General features: G+C 43.7%; 1 protein-coding gene across 4 annotated transcripts in view; it reads right to left on the bottom strand.

Annotated features, from left to right (window-relative positions):
- Window positions 1-14041, bottom strand: part of Mcc (MCC regulator of Wnt signaling pathway) — a 357943-nt gene that overhangs the window by 129796 nt on the left and 214106 nt on the right. Inside the window, exon 1 of one of the 4 annotated variants that reach the window (XM_076912704.1) lies at window positions 13095-13170. The exons of the other annotated variants lie outside the window; for them this stretch is intronic. The gene's annotated coding sequence lies outside the window, so the exon portion shown is untranslated. Of the gene's footprint in view, window positions 1-13094; window positions 13171-14041 lie in introns of those variants that run through there. 4 annotated transcript variants of the gene reach the window in all.

Genomic DNA, 14041 nt, shown 5'->3' with positions numbered 1-14041 from the left:
ATTAAAGCCAAACCTTTCTATCCCTACGTATCTGTCAAGGTCACTAGCAACATCATCTCCGTCTCATAGCTGACTCTGAAGTCTCCTTACTGAAATTAGATAGCCTTTAAAAAAATAATAATAAAAAAAAACTCCTGTATTTTAAGGATAGTTTTTTTTTTTATTATTTTTTTACTTTATGTGTATTTGTGTCTGGATGTGTACACATGAATGCAGGTATCATTAGAGGGTGTACCATTCCCTGGAGCTAGAAATATAGGCAGTTGTCAGCAGCCAAACAGAGATGTTGAGAACTCTTTCTCAGGTCCTGTAGAAGAGCAGAACATGCTCTTTAGTCACTGGGCCATCTTCCCAGCCATAAGTTTCTATATTTTAAAACTTAAAAAGCAAAACAAAAACCTCAAACTGTGGTAATACCACAAATAAGAAAGCATACATTGTGGGGTGGTCAAAAGCATGGCTTCTGAATCCATGTAAAGCAGGACTCGTCACTAAATTACTTTGTCCTGGCTCTGGGACCCTGGGAATTCTTCTGTTTCGTTATAAGGTACTGCCACTGCGGATTTGCCACTAAAGATGAAGAAAAAAAAAATCCTCCAATCACTAGCTGTTTTGAGGATCAAAGAAACCCAGCATATTTCATGGGTTAGTCAGGGAAGGGTTCCATGTCCTAGGACTCCCAAATTTTGGTAAAAAGACAGTAATAGAACACACTAACAAAAACATACATGTACACCTATTACTGACCCACGCCCCCCCGCCCCCCTCAAAAACCAGATGAGTTCTTTCTCAAGGAGAAATTATTGTTAAGCCACACTAAATTAGGGCATCCTGCCATATGCAGCAGCCCTTCTAAATTTTTCTACATTCTTAGATGTTAGTTAGCAAGAGGACCATCAGCAGGTCTGGTATGTGACCCTCCTGCAGTGTGACACCCCCCCCCCATTATCATTCCATAGAATGTGCAAGCAGGAGTAAGGAAAGCAAGCCATAAAGGAGCCTCCCAGCCCCAGCTTTGAGATGGGATATAAAAGGGGCCATGCATTATTTAGCGCCAAAGAGGTCTGGGCCTCAGATGGGAGCTGAAATAACAAATAGAGCCAGAATCAGTGGCAGCTTGGTCATGTTATCTGCAAGCCTCCCCACAGCTGCTACAAATTCCTGGTAGCCACACCTGGGTGTGGCCAAGCTTTATAGGACAAGGGCTAGAGAACGAACTAAATTCTTCTGTTTATCAAAACGAACTCAAATTGTCTGAAGCACTCTAGGTAGTAGGTAACAAGAACCACAACTTCAGGCCCTACCAGACTATTTTACACACAGTTAGAATACACACAGCTCCTAAGGATGACCACAGGCTACAGGGGCATGGCTGTAGTGTTGACCTTGTGTAGTAAGTAAATTTCAAGAGGACACAGGATTTACATTTGCATATTCACTAAGGAAGTATGCATTACAAACAACATCAAAGCAGAGGTAGCAATAGCAATTTCTCTAGGCTCTGCCCAACCTAGCAACAGCTTGAGTCTCCTACTACCAAGTATGAGGTAGGAGCTAGGTGCATTAGAACTACTCCCCCCTCCCCCTCCCCCTCCCCCTCCCCCTCCCCCTCCCCCTCTCTCCCCCTCCCCCTCCCCTCCCCCTCCCCATAAAACACAACAGGGATGAGAGGAAATCAAGTGACAAATATCTTACAGAGGGTTATGGCATGAAAAGCCATCTGATGTTATCTGCAATGAAGCACAAGTTCACATGTCCCTTTTAAACATCACACTCTTGTAAGTAGGAGGTGACTGAGTCAAAAGCTGAGTCATGTGCCCAGGGCCATAGGACTGGCTAGTGGAAGAGACAGAAACCAACACCTACTACCTCAAAAGCCTTTTGCTCAGGCCAATTCCAAGCTCACTTAACTATAAAAGCAGACCAAAGAATAGTTCAGGTGTTAAAACAGATGAGCAATGGATATGTAAAAACAGATAAATGTGAGAAAGGAAATCCATGTTGTTCATTGGACAAAGATAAACTCCATGCAAGGAAGGCTTTTGAAGGTAAGGCCTTAAGAGAGGATCCCTTCCAAGACATGAGGCTTGTCATGTCCACTAGGCTGAGATAGATAGATAGATAGATAGATAGATAGATAGATAGATAGAGACAGAGATATAATGAATGTGTTACACAAAGCTGCAGAAGCATCCAGCAAGGCAAAAGAAACATTCAGCACAAATTGTCATGTCTTCTAGCTCAAGAAACATCAAACCAACCTTCACGTAACAATCTAACATTAACCCAAGGACCACCAGGGACCTCACCTTGGTACAACAACAGCTCAGAGGCCTTCCATTGTACTTGGTGAAAGACTAACTGGAGACCACCTCCTTGACCTCCAAAAGCCTTGAAATGCTCATTTATTTTACTTTTACACAGAAGAGAAGTGGTTAGAAGGACCAGTTGACAGTTGACAGGGATGGCCATTCTAGATTATCAAAGCCTGTTGACTGTTGAGCTCAGGACAACTAGTCAGAGAAGTTAACTAGACAGATCATCCGAGATCCCTCTGACTGACTTAGAAGCAGGTAACTCTGAGCCCTACATCCACTGACTATGTTGTACTGCCTTATAAATTCCCGAAGAATACATGAAACACATAAGCAGCTGGTTCCAAAGTGCCGAGGGACTGTTCCATAATTTAAATCTAAGTATTCTCCTGCAAAGGCTCATGTGTTCAAGAAGCAGTTCTCAACTTGTGCATCGTGACCAACCCCAGGGGTGAGGGGTTGTCAGATGACCCTGTCACAAGCATCACCTGAGACAACTCATAATTGTAGCAAAACTACAGTTAGGAAGTAGCAAGGAAAATAATTTTATGGTTGGGAGTCAGCACAGAATGGGGAACTGTATTAAAGGGTTACAGCATTAAGAAGTTAGAGAACCACAGTGTTAAAGGCTCTGTTGCCAATGAGATTTTGGAGAGATGACTGGTTGTAACTTCACTAATGGATCCAATACATTCATAGATGGATGTATCACCAGAATGTAGGCACTGTTCAAGGGAAATAACTTGGGGCTTGCCTTTGGTGGGTAGGACATCTGCCTGGTCCTTTCCTGTCTCTCCAGCTCCTTTGTTGCCATGAGCTAACATCTCTTCTTAGTGTTCTGTCTCATCAAGACCAAGTAACAATGGGGCCAGCTAATGTCTGAAATAGTGAGCCAGATCAAGAACCCCTGAATTGGTTTCCTCAGGTATTATCACAGCAATGAAAACCTGACTAACACAGAGGTCTTCCACCTTGATAGGATCATCTTACACAATTTGAAAACAGAAACACTTTGTGTTCAGGACATGAATAGATGTCAAATTCCCTGTCAAAAAATCAGTAACTCGATTATTACTAGCTATGGCCTTAATTGCGCCATCACACATAAAGAGGCATCCCCATAGCATCACGGTTGGGTTCCTGCAGGAGACAGGTTATCTTAACAGCCACTCTGGTCTCTTGGAACACTGGTCTAATAGGGCACTCAGGAAATGACAACAGCCTACAGGATCCAGCCTCATCCCCTTCAGCCCATCACCCCTCCACCTTGAATCTGTTACTAGCAACTGCACATGTGCTAAAGTGTCTATAAAGCCTTAAGCTAGCCAGCATGTAGCAGCTGTAACAGGATTAGTCACACTGAGACTGTAAGGTGCTCTAATGCCACTGTGTTTGGATGAGGTGATATAAACTTGAGGAGATGGAACAAGGCTCTTCCAAGTCATGAAGGCTTTGACAAGCTACTTGGTTTGTTTCTGTTAAGGGCTAACAGGCCTACGGAGAAGGATGACAGCGAGTGGGGGTAACAGGCAATTGTTCTCCTAGCTCTTTGACCAGCAAGGTGAAGAGAACAGATCACATAGAGAAAGGAAAGGCTGTGGGACTTAAGTGTTGGAAGACCCTCTTAGAATCAGAATGCCATGGGGAAATGGTTAGAGATTAAGGCACATTCAAAACAAAACAAAACAGGCAAAGACAACAAAACCCACAAGGGAAATACTTCTGAACCATGGCTAGAGAGTGAAAAGCTATAAGCTGTCTGCTTTTCTTCTGATGATAAAACCAACCAAACTGACATAACAGCTAGTCCAGGTGGGGTAAGCAGCAGACATAGACTCTGTCCTGCCAATAGAACATCCAATAGTCCAACATCATAGCATCTGGAACTGGAAAACAGCTGTGACCAGAGGCAAGCAGCTGTTCCTTTAGGAAGAATGTCTCCTGGCTTGCACAGGCAAAGAACAGTGGTAAGAGCACGTTCGCGAGCACGCACGCACACACACACACACACACACACACACACACACACAGAATTCTCAGGGCAGAAAGGCAGAAAGGTTTCTCTGAACACAGCCCTCTCATCATATACATACCAACCTCAGGACCAGGCCAAGGGCCTGTGACATGGGTGACAGAGATTATAAGGAGGGCATGGCATAGCCAGGTGTCTGCACAGGCTGCAGGGCCTGTCCTCTGCAGATGGTTGAAAACTGTGAAATGAGCAGAAGCCATCAAGTGAAAAAATGACAGTCACCTGCTGTGGCATTTACTTCCCCAATGTCACAGGCAGAAGGGAAGGCTGTTTATCTGTCATGCTACTGGTTTCTTTCTATTTATTACTGTCATCAGCTGTCAAGAGAGGACACTTGGCTTGTCCCCACCAGCGTCCACATTATCTTATGAATCATGTTTCTGACCCTACCTCCCCTGTATTTGGGCATCTAGGTTCTATCAGTCCAGCCTTGGCCTGTCTGCTCTCCTTCCCTACTGTCCCTTCAGAGAATAATAAGGGGTTCCTCATCAATTCCTGTAGCCACAGTCTGTCCAAGAACACCAGTGGTCACCATGACAAACAGGGCCTTGGGACAACACTGCATTCACAGGCACTCAGAAGGCCTTTCTTCTGGGCCACATATTTTCTCTGTAGAAGCCCAAAGCTGGACCCAGGAAGGACAAATGGACAGAGGAGTGACAGAGCAAGGACAGTGAGGATGATGATGGTAGAGGGCTCTCCAGTGGCCTAGTGTTGGTGGTAGAGTCCCTTCCTAACACCTCCTCACTCCTGAGCCACACTGTGTGTAAATCAGGGTAAACAAGTGTGAGACATGATTGGGTGTTTGCTCTTCTTTTTTTTTCTTTTTTCTCTTTCTTTCTTTCTTTCTTTCTTTCTTTCTTTCTTTGTTTCTTCCTTTCTTTCTTCCTTTCTTTCCTTCTCTTCTTTTTGGTTTTGGTTTTGTTTGAGTGAAAAGTATCTAGACAGAATGCAAAAAGGTTTAGACAGATTGCATAAAGTGACAGAGCACAATTATAGGGCAGTTCATTGTGGCCATCATTCTCTACAAAGGAAGAGGACCGATATAGCACTTTTCATGTGACAAGGGGCCCAGTTCCACACACCCCTGTCATTCACCCACTGGTCCTAAACAGGTACTTTCATGGGATGATAATGAAAACAATATCTTGAGATAGACTGACAAGACATGCTTGTTAGTCTATGACACAGGGTCTTGTTGTAGACTGGCTTCACATTTGCTTTCTTCCTACCTCAGAGTCCTAAATGCTGAGATTATAGGCAAGAGCTACTATACCAACTAAGGGTCATCTGTTAGCATATCTCCAAAAATGGCACTTGCGAAGGCTTCCCTCCCAGGAAAAGAGACCCTCTGATGACTCTGTTGGCAATGAGGAGAAAACGAGAGACAAGAAACCAATGTTTGCCTAAGGTTGGTTTTCCTCTTCTTGAACATAAGGTTATGTGTATGAGCATGTGTGTGTGTATGTGTATGAATTAGGGAACATAAGATTATATATATTATATATATGAACTAGGGAGGAAGCAAAAATATCAGTTATATCTCAAATCATTTAAAATTCAGCATATGGAGAGAGAGAGAGACAGAGAGAGAGAGAGAGAGAGAGAGAGAGAGAGAATACACCTCAGCATTATTGAAACCAGATGGAATCCTAGCTTTAACACTAACTTTGTAATGTAGGGCCTCTGCAACTTGTGCTTTATTTGTATAGTGGAAATTCTACCATCTTTCCTGCTGGTTTCTGAGAACACCAGACATGATACCTAAAGCATACAATTGCAGTCAGACAAGGACATAATTACTTGAAGAAAACAGAATACAGTCTTAAAGTTCAGGCTCCATGTTAGTCTCCATTTGCTGTAATACCAACGGCCAGGCTCTGAAGACTTCAAGCAACACGTGGCTATGATCTTATAGCTCTGGGGGTCAGACACCTTGAAATGGCTTTCCCTGGGACAAAATTGAGGGGCTAGAAGGCAGGGCTCCCATGGGAGGCTCCAGGGGAAGCATGTGTTGTCTTGTGTCTTCTAGCTGCCAGCATTCTTAAATTTGTGACCTCCTCTTCTGCCTTCAGGGCCAGCAGCACACCATCTTCAAACCCCAGCACTACATCTCTCTCTTTCAACTCTGACTCTTCTGACTCTCTCTTCCATGGACCCTTTTCATTAAAGGCACCTAGACAACACAATCTAATCTGCCATCTTAGGGATTTTATTCATGTCTGTCCCCACATTCACTCATGTCTGGAGATTAGGCTGTAGATATCTTTAGGAGGACCATCATTCAGCAAATGCTCTGATAAGATCAAGCTCTTTGAGGACTGGAACAGGGAATCGTTGAAAATAGTCCATCTACATTCTACTTATAGAATTAGCAGATTTATTGTCACCAAGCACTGATCTATTCTCTAGTCATGGCCCCTCCTAATTTGAAGTTTTTCATATTTGGAAATACCAAGCTTTGTGTCTTGTCATATTTAAAACATTTTCTACATTTAATTCTACATCCATTGTATTCTTTTTCATTTCTGCTCTTCATGTGTACACAAGCGCATTTCCATTTATGGGGCCACATGGATCTGTTTTCATGAATGTTATACATACAGAACTTCCTCCTTTAATGTGGTTCCCTTGTAAAGAATGATTAACCAAAATACTACACAGGTAACACTTCTTACTTTTCTACAAGTGTGTTTTGTGTAGGAGCCTAGCATGACTGCCCTCTGAGAGGCCCAACAAGCAGCTGAAAGAATTGGATGCAGATATTTGCACCTAACCAATGAACAGAAGCTGGGGACCCTGTGGTTGAATTGGGGAAAACCTGGAAGAAGCTGAGGAGGAGAGCAACCCTATAGGAAGACCATCAGTCTCAACTAATCTGGACCCCCAGGGTCTCTCAGACCCTGAGTCACTAACCAGGCAGCATACACCACCTGATATGAGGCCCCTGGCACAATTACAGCAGAGAACTGCCAGGTTTGGACTCGGTCATAGAAGATGCACCTAACACTTGGGAGACTTGGAGCCCCAGGGAGGTCTGGTGTGGTGGAGACATCCTCTTGGAGATGGGTGTTGGAGGATGGGGTGGGGAGGAGTGGGATATGGAACAGTTAGATGGTGGACTGGGACAGGGGATAAACACTAGACTGTAAAAAAAAAATTAAAGAATTTTTTAAAAGTGTGTTTTGTGGGTAGTCTTTTTTCCAGTCATCCATACCTGAGGATCGTTGTTTACAGAATTCCACTAATAGCAGTGACACTATTACAGAAATAGCACTTGGGTAAAACTGCCCAGCCGCTTAAGAACTCCTTCTGTAATCTTAAACCCACAAAGAAAAATAAACATCATTTTTTTTTTCTGGTTTTCGAAGTAGGGAACAACAGCAAAATAGTTATGTTTGACAAATGACTAAGTATGTCTTGAATTTGCCACAGAGATTCAAGAACCCAGCAGAACAACGTGGTGCTAATTTATCCACAGCTTGTGCAGGACTTCACAGAAAATGCCTTTGAGAAGCTTACTGCTGAATAACTGGTGAGATGTCCAGTACTGACCCATAGAAGAATTGGGTGGGGGACCTCTACTTATCTGAATTTAGCAGTGATGTCACAACCAGGCTGGTAGCTCCATTACTCAGAAGAGTAACATTTAACTCTGAGTAAAACCGGGTCACTAAGCTAAACAGCATCCACACTCATCTGACATGGCGGTTGTGTCATGGGCTTTCCCAGCATGCAGTGTGGACTAAGTATATCTAAATGTTTGTTGAAGGGAACAGCAAAGAAGGCCAGAATCAAGAGCAGCATGTACTTCACTCTTGGTGGGAAGATGGTAGCAGATCTCAGGAGAACGTCTCCATCAGTTCTTGACCAGAGCAGCACCTTAAGCAGGCAGTATGAAGAAGGGTGTTCATGTAGTTCTTGCCATTACCCAGCATCAAACGCCAGGAAGGAACAACCTCTGCCAACACCCATGGGTGGACGTCAAGAAGCACACGCAGAATTCACCTCACTCCAGGTCTCAACCAGATACAAATTGCTTACTTAAGATGGTCAACATTTAGAGGAGCCTTCAATAAAGCTACAGTAGGCAAGAATAAACTCCTTCTTATCTGTCATCATGTCACATTAATGGACTCACACCCAGATGCATGTGCTGTGTACATGTATGGGCTACAGGCCTGTGAAACAAAGGGGGTCTTTGCTCTTGCAGCAGAACACCCTTTTAAGGAAGGGATGACAAGAACAGTAGAACACTGTAGATTTCCTTTCTCATAGTGTTCTGTAAGTCTGATGCTGTTATCTATCGACATAAGGCTGCTTGGCTAGTTTGTGGCTGCCTATCTAATCTTCTGACTGGGAAGTGTTTTGAACCTTCCCTCTGGGTTGAAAGGCAGCAGGGCTGTCATTTTCTGTCTTCCCTGGCCACCTTAACACCCAAGGTAGAGTAGATGTTCAGACATGAATGATCAAAACAAACCAACTTCAGACAATTTGCGAACTAAAGAGGTAAGTCAGGAAGTAGGTAACTTCCCAACCGGCCTTCATTGGGAAGAAATTCATTGTTATGACACAACTATCTATGAACACGCGACATGCAAACGGCATAGTGGTTGGGAGAGAGGCTACACAGGGGCCCAAGCCGAAAGCTAGATTCAGACAGGCATAGGTAAGTGTGGTTACACTGTGCTTTCTGTGTTGGAGGCAGACTCTCAAGGGTCATTTGTAGAGCAATTAGATAGAAAGAGCTTTATATGGACCAGTGGTAAGTGGGATGTGAGCAAAGGCCATACTTACCCTGGTTCCACTCACTCGAGGTCCAGCAGTAAAGACATGAAACTACAAGCCACAGAACAGAAGTGGGCCCCTTCCCATGCAATCTACAATATATGTTCTAGTTAGATAAATCCCCACATCTCAAGGCCACTTGGGTCCTTAATCTGGAATTGAAGCACACTGGATAGACAAAATATGCCTAGTCTATTGAAATACAAAATTATATATGAGGATTCCTTCCCTCACCCCATGAGGATCTGTCACTAGTAGACTTAGAAGACATGCCTTATCTAAGGTAGAAAGGGGACGTGGGGGGACATGGGTATATTCAAAGCAGGCATACTACAGCAGGAACCTAGGCCCACAAGAATTTGCAGGTGTCCCCAAGATGTTGTGAGTTGTGAGAAAGCTGCTGGTTATCCCAGGGGAAGAGATTTCTACGCACCAAGGCTAGATGACTGCCTGAAGGCAAGAGCAGTGACTGACAGATGATATGAAGATCCAGGCTAACCCCACCTACTCTAAGACAGCAACAACAGGAGAGCGCAACACTGAAGACCTCCAGGCTACCTTCACCTTCTCTTTGCCATGTTCCAGGGACAGCCCAGCAATCCAAAGTGGTGGGTGGGGGAGGGTCGGGGAGGGTTCTGTCTTCTTCCAGCTGAAATTGATAGATTGAGCAGACCCAAGAGGACTGGGCTGACAGCCATGCAAGATAATATAAAAGAGGGTTTTTATATTTGGGCACATGTGTATGAGGCACTAGGGATGGCTCTTAACTGGAGAGAAAAAGGCCATCTCACAAGCAGGGCTGGAAAGAATTTGGTAACAGACAAACTGAAGAAGTAGATGTATTTTGCTGTGACGTTTGGGAAGTGGAGGAAAACACGCAGGGCAAACCCAAGACCTAGCTATAGTAAAAGAAAATAATTAGGTAAGTCACCACAGAAAGAGAAGGTTTCAAGCCTGACAGGAAGAAATTAAATCGTCAGTATTAAATGCACTGTCTGCAGGTGATAAGCATTGTGAATCTGATTGTAAAGGAAAGGTGATTTCATCCACCAGTGCCTGGGAGAGAGGGCTGCAGCCATAGGAAGGGGCGCTTTGTCCAGGACAAGGATCCAGACGTAGAAGAGCAGCTTCTGCGCAGGAGACTCACCTGTTGCCTCACTGCCCAACGGCCTCCACAGGAGTGTGGGGTGGCTAACCCCAGAACAATGCAAAAGTCAAGAAGCAAAGGTTTTTTCCAACACTAAGACAGTTTGGATCAATGCAAAGAAGTGTTCTCCCAGATCTGATGTACCAGTTCCATTTAGCAAAGCGAGACCCTAGGTTCACAGAGCACAGGGAACTAATGCAGCAAGCCCCCTACCCAAGACAAATATTCACACAGACATACAGGGTAAGACTGACCAAAGTAAAAAGCAAACAAAATGGTAGGGCTGGGGAAATGGGTGTGTGTGTGTGTGCGTGTGTGTGTGTGTGTGTGTGTGTGTGTGTTTGAAGATGGCCTCATGATTAAGAACACTAGGCACTCCTCTAGAGGTTCAATCCTCAGCATATACATGGCAGCTTACAACTATGACTCCAGCTCCAGCAGATCCATGACAGCAGACATGTACGTGCTACACACACACACACACACACATACACACACACATATATATATATACATATATATATACATATACATATACATATACATATACATATACATATACATATACATATATATATACACACACACACAAAATACTTATACCCACAAAATAAAATAACAAAGTAAAGGTTTAAAAAAATAAAAGGAAGCCGAAGTGGCTGGGGGTAGCTCAGTGGTACAATTCCTGTCTTCCTTGTGCAAGACCTTGAGCTTGAGCCTGTCTATCAACAAAAAATAAAAAGCACACACAAACCTACTCAGCCATATAAACCAAACAACCCCATCTCAGAAACAAATAGACATGTCAAAGGTATCAGGGGGCACTGGCAAGCACTCCCAGAGCTTCCTAGGTCAAGTCAGAACTAGCAGGGTCCTCACACAGTTGAGCAAATGGAAGGCTGAAACTCTGGGCATGCTTGCAGATCTCCATCAGAAATTATCTTTGACTGCTTGTGAGCAATGGGTTAATACACTGCTGTATTAACATAACAGTTTTCAGTGAAGCATTTGGTTAAATTCTAAGATTAAAAACCCCTTGCACACCAGGGAAGAGTTCCCAGCATCACTTTGTATGCATGATTCTAGAATTAGACTCCAGTGGACCATTTTGATCTGGTTTCCAGCTCTGCTACAAGCCAAAGACCCAACTGCACATGAACTCCTAACCCACAGTTCCTCGCTGGTCCTTTTGATTTTGCTCTCCTCACAACCTATAAGCTCCGCTAAACAAATTTCTTGAATGGCACAGCTGATGCTTTTTCTATTTTCATTTTTTGAAGGAATTTTATGAAAATGTGAATGAAATATTAAAAATGCTTTCTGGCTTGTGCTTCACACCTTAAAGTTTAGATGTTATTATCCACTAAAATAAGAATTGAATTGTGCCAGAGGGTTGATTAAGTCAGGGTTGTTTCATTTATATCTGAGACACCCATCCCTCTCTCCCAGTCCCCCTTGCTGAGGGAGAATCTTGTTCTGCTAGAGAGACAGAACAAATTTAAATAAATTTTACACTTAAGCTAATTGAGATCAGAAAAATGAGGTGCTCTCCAGCTAAAAAGGGCTGACAAACAGTATCAAGGGGTAACCACATTTCTGTTTTCTTCATGTGCCCTCATTTGCTCTCAATACTTAGTGGCTGCCAGATATATATATATATATATATATATATATATTCATATTCATTCCAAGCCACCTCCACCTCTCCTCTCCACTCCTAACCCTCCGTAGCTGAAGCCTTTGGTCATCTGCTCTCCTTGCCTTGGACACTTACAAACCAACCGTGATGAATTGAGTTCAATGTGCAGTTTTGCAAAACAAATAAAGGAAGCATAGGGGAGGAAGCAGGAAAATAAAGAGCCACTGTCCTCTGCTTGAGCACAGGCAGCTTAAAGGGAAAGCTCTTTTCACTAGCTTCTTTTATAAGATGAGAAGAAAGTGTGCCCAGTCCGGGAAGCTGCTGTTTTAATCTTAAGACTAACCAATTGATGGCAGTAGCAGCTCCTACATTCGGAGTTCACTTTAAAAGGCTTTCTCTAGTTACCAGAAGCTTTTGATCTCTTTTGACAGTAGAAGACATATAGAGAGAACGTCAGTCTATAGGCTTACCTTTGTGACTCCCTTCAGGGCATGGATATTTTTTAACTGACACTCAGATATGCTTACAGTTTATATGGAGGGAACCCAAAGGCACACACACACTAGCTCCATCTAGCACTAACACAAGGTCACACACACACTAGTTACACTTAAAAGGCAAAGACTAAGTAATTTCCCGCTTTTAGAGAGAAAAGACACTGTTTGTTAGTTTATGATTTTCTGCCCATATTTCCTGTCCCTCAGATGCTTTTTACTTTGTCCCTAGCACAGTGAACTCAGCAGTATATTCCCACCCCCAACCGTTTATGGTATTTTTTTCTAGTCGTAGAGAAGATTCACACTTTTACCGATACAGTGTGATGAAGAACAAGGTAGCATATTCTCAACCCTGATTTTTTTTTCTCACCCGCATCAGCTCACAACCAACTTTTAAAATGACTTTTTAAATTATTCCAATTTGGCAAAATATAATTTGCTGGCTGCTAATAAAATCCATGCATTTTTACCTCTCAGAACGTTTAAGCCACCAAGACAGGAAATCTGTATTGAGAGCCAGAGTTCAGGACCGGGGCCTGGTCTCTGAGATCACCTAGGATCCTGCATGTTAATCCTACCCAGGACCTCTGAACCTGTGGAGAGTAAGCCCACTCCCCAGCTTGTACCTGAAGGTTCCAGTCTCCTCTTGCTCAGCATGGGCTGGATGTTAGCTTACCCGAGGTGTGGGAGCAGATATAGTGGTTGAACCATTCAGGGGCAGGTCTCTCCAGCCATGCTCCAATTCCACTCCTGTTCTGTAGCCTTTTAATGAACCCAGTGACTCAGCGCCAGTCCCCTCCCCCACAGGCCTCAGTCACTCCTCTCCATCGCCCTGATGCCCATGTGACAGCACAGTTGTCTCCACTGAGACTAATCCCATATCAATAAGAGCTTTCAGGACAACTGGGACCAGAATGCTCTGTCTCTCCTCCACTTTGCTGACCCACCCAGGGACCACAGAATACTCCCCAAGTGCAAGCTATTTTCAGAAGGCTCCAGATACGCACCATCACCCGTGTGTGCTGATTTTACTTGCAACGTTTGTGGCTTTAACAAAGCAACTTGGCTAACTAACATTCAACCACTACTCAAGCAGGCGTTACTGGCATGAGACACGGTCATATTTACTACACACATGCCATGAAAAACACACGCACTGTGGTGGAGGATTATGACGCAGCACAGGCCACCACCAAAGCACAAGATTCAAAGACAGCCTGCATGTTCAATGACAGGCCAGGATGAGTTCTTGATATCTAATGTATGAAGTCTACTGTTAGAATTCTCTGCCACAGAGGCAGGATAGAGCAACAAGGAAAACTGTCCTCAGACTAATCTGGCTACAATGTGATGTGTTTCATCAGAAGGCCAAAAGAACCAAAATCACTAAGATTGTTTTTTAAATAAGAGCTTTCTTGGCCACATGTAAACTGACTACTTAGAGGTAGGCTTTGTCACTTGCTTAGCCTGTTCTTGTCATTTTCATCCCCTTTCTAAAGTATGATGCCCAGTGCAAGAGAACACCAGTCTTTCTCCTGAGACAGGGTCTCACTATGCAGCCTTGGCTGTTGTGGAACTAGGCTGGCCAAGGACCCAGATATCCACCTACCTCTGCCTGAGATT

Source organism: Arvicanthis niloticus, chromosome 14 (assembly GCF_011762505.2).
Source record: "Arvicanthis niloticus isolate mArvNil1 chromosome 14, mArvNil1.pat.X, whole genome shotgun sequence".
NCBI classification, from domain to species: Eukaryota; Metazoa; Chordata; class Mammalia; order Rodentia; family Muridae; genus Arvicanthis; species Arvicanthis niloticus.
This window is presented reverse-complemented; position numbering and strand designations above follow the sequence as displayed.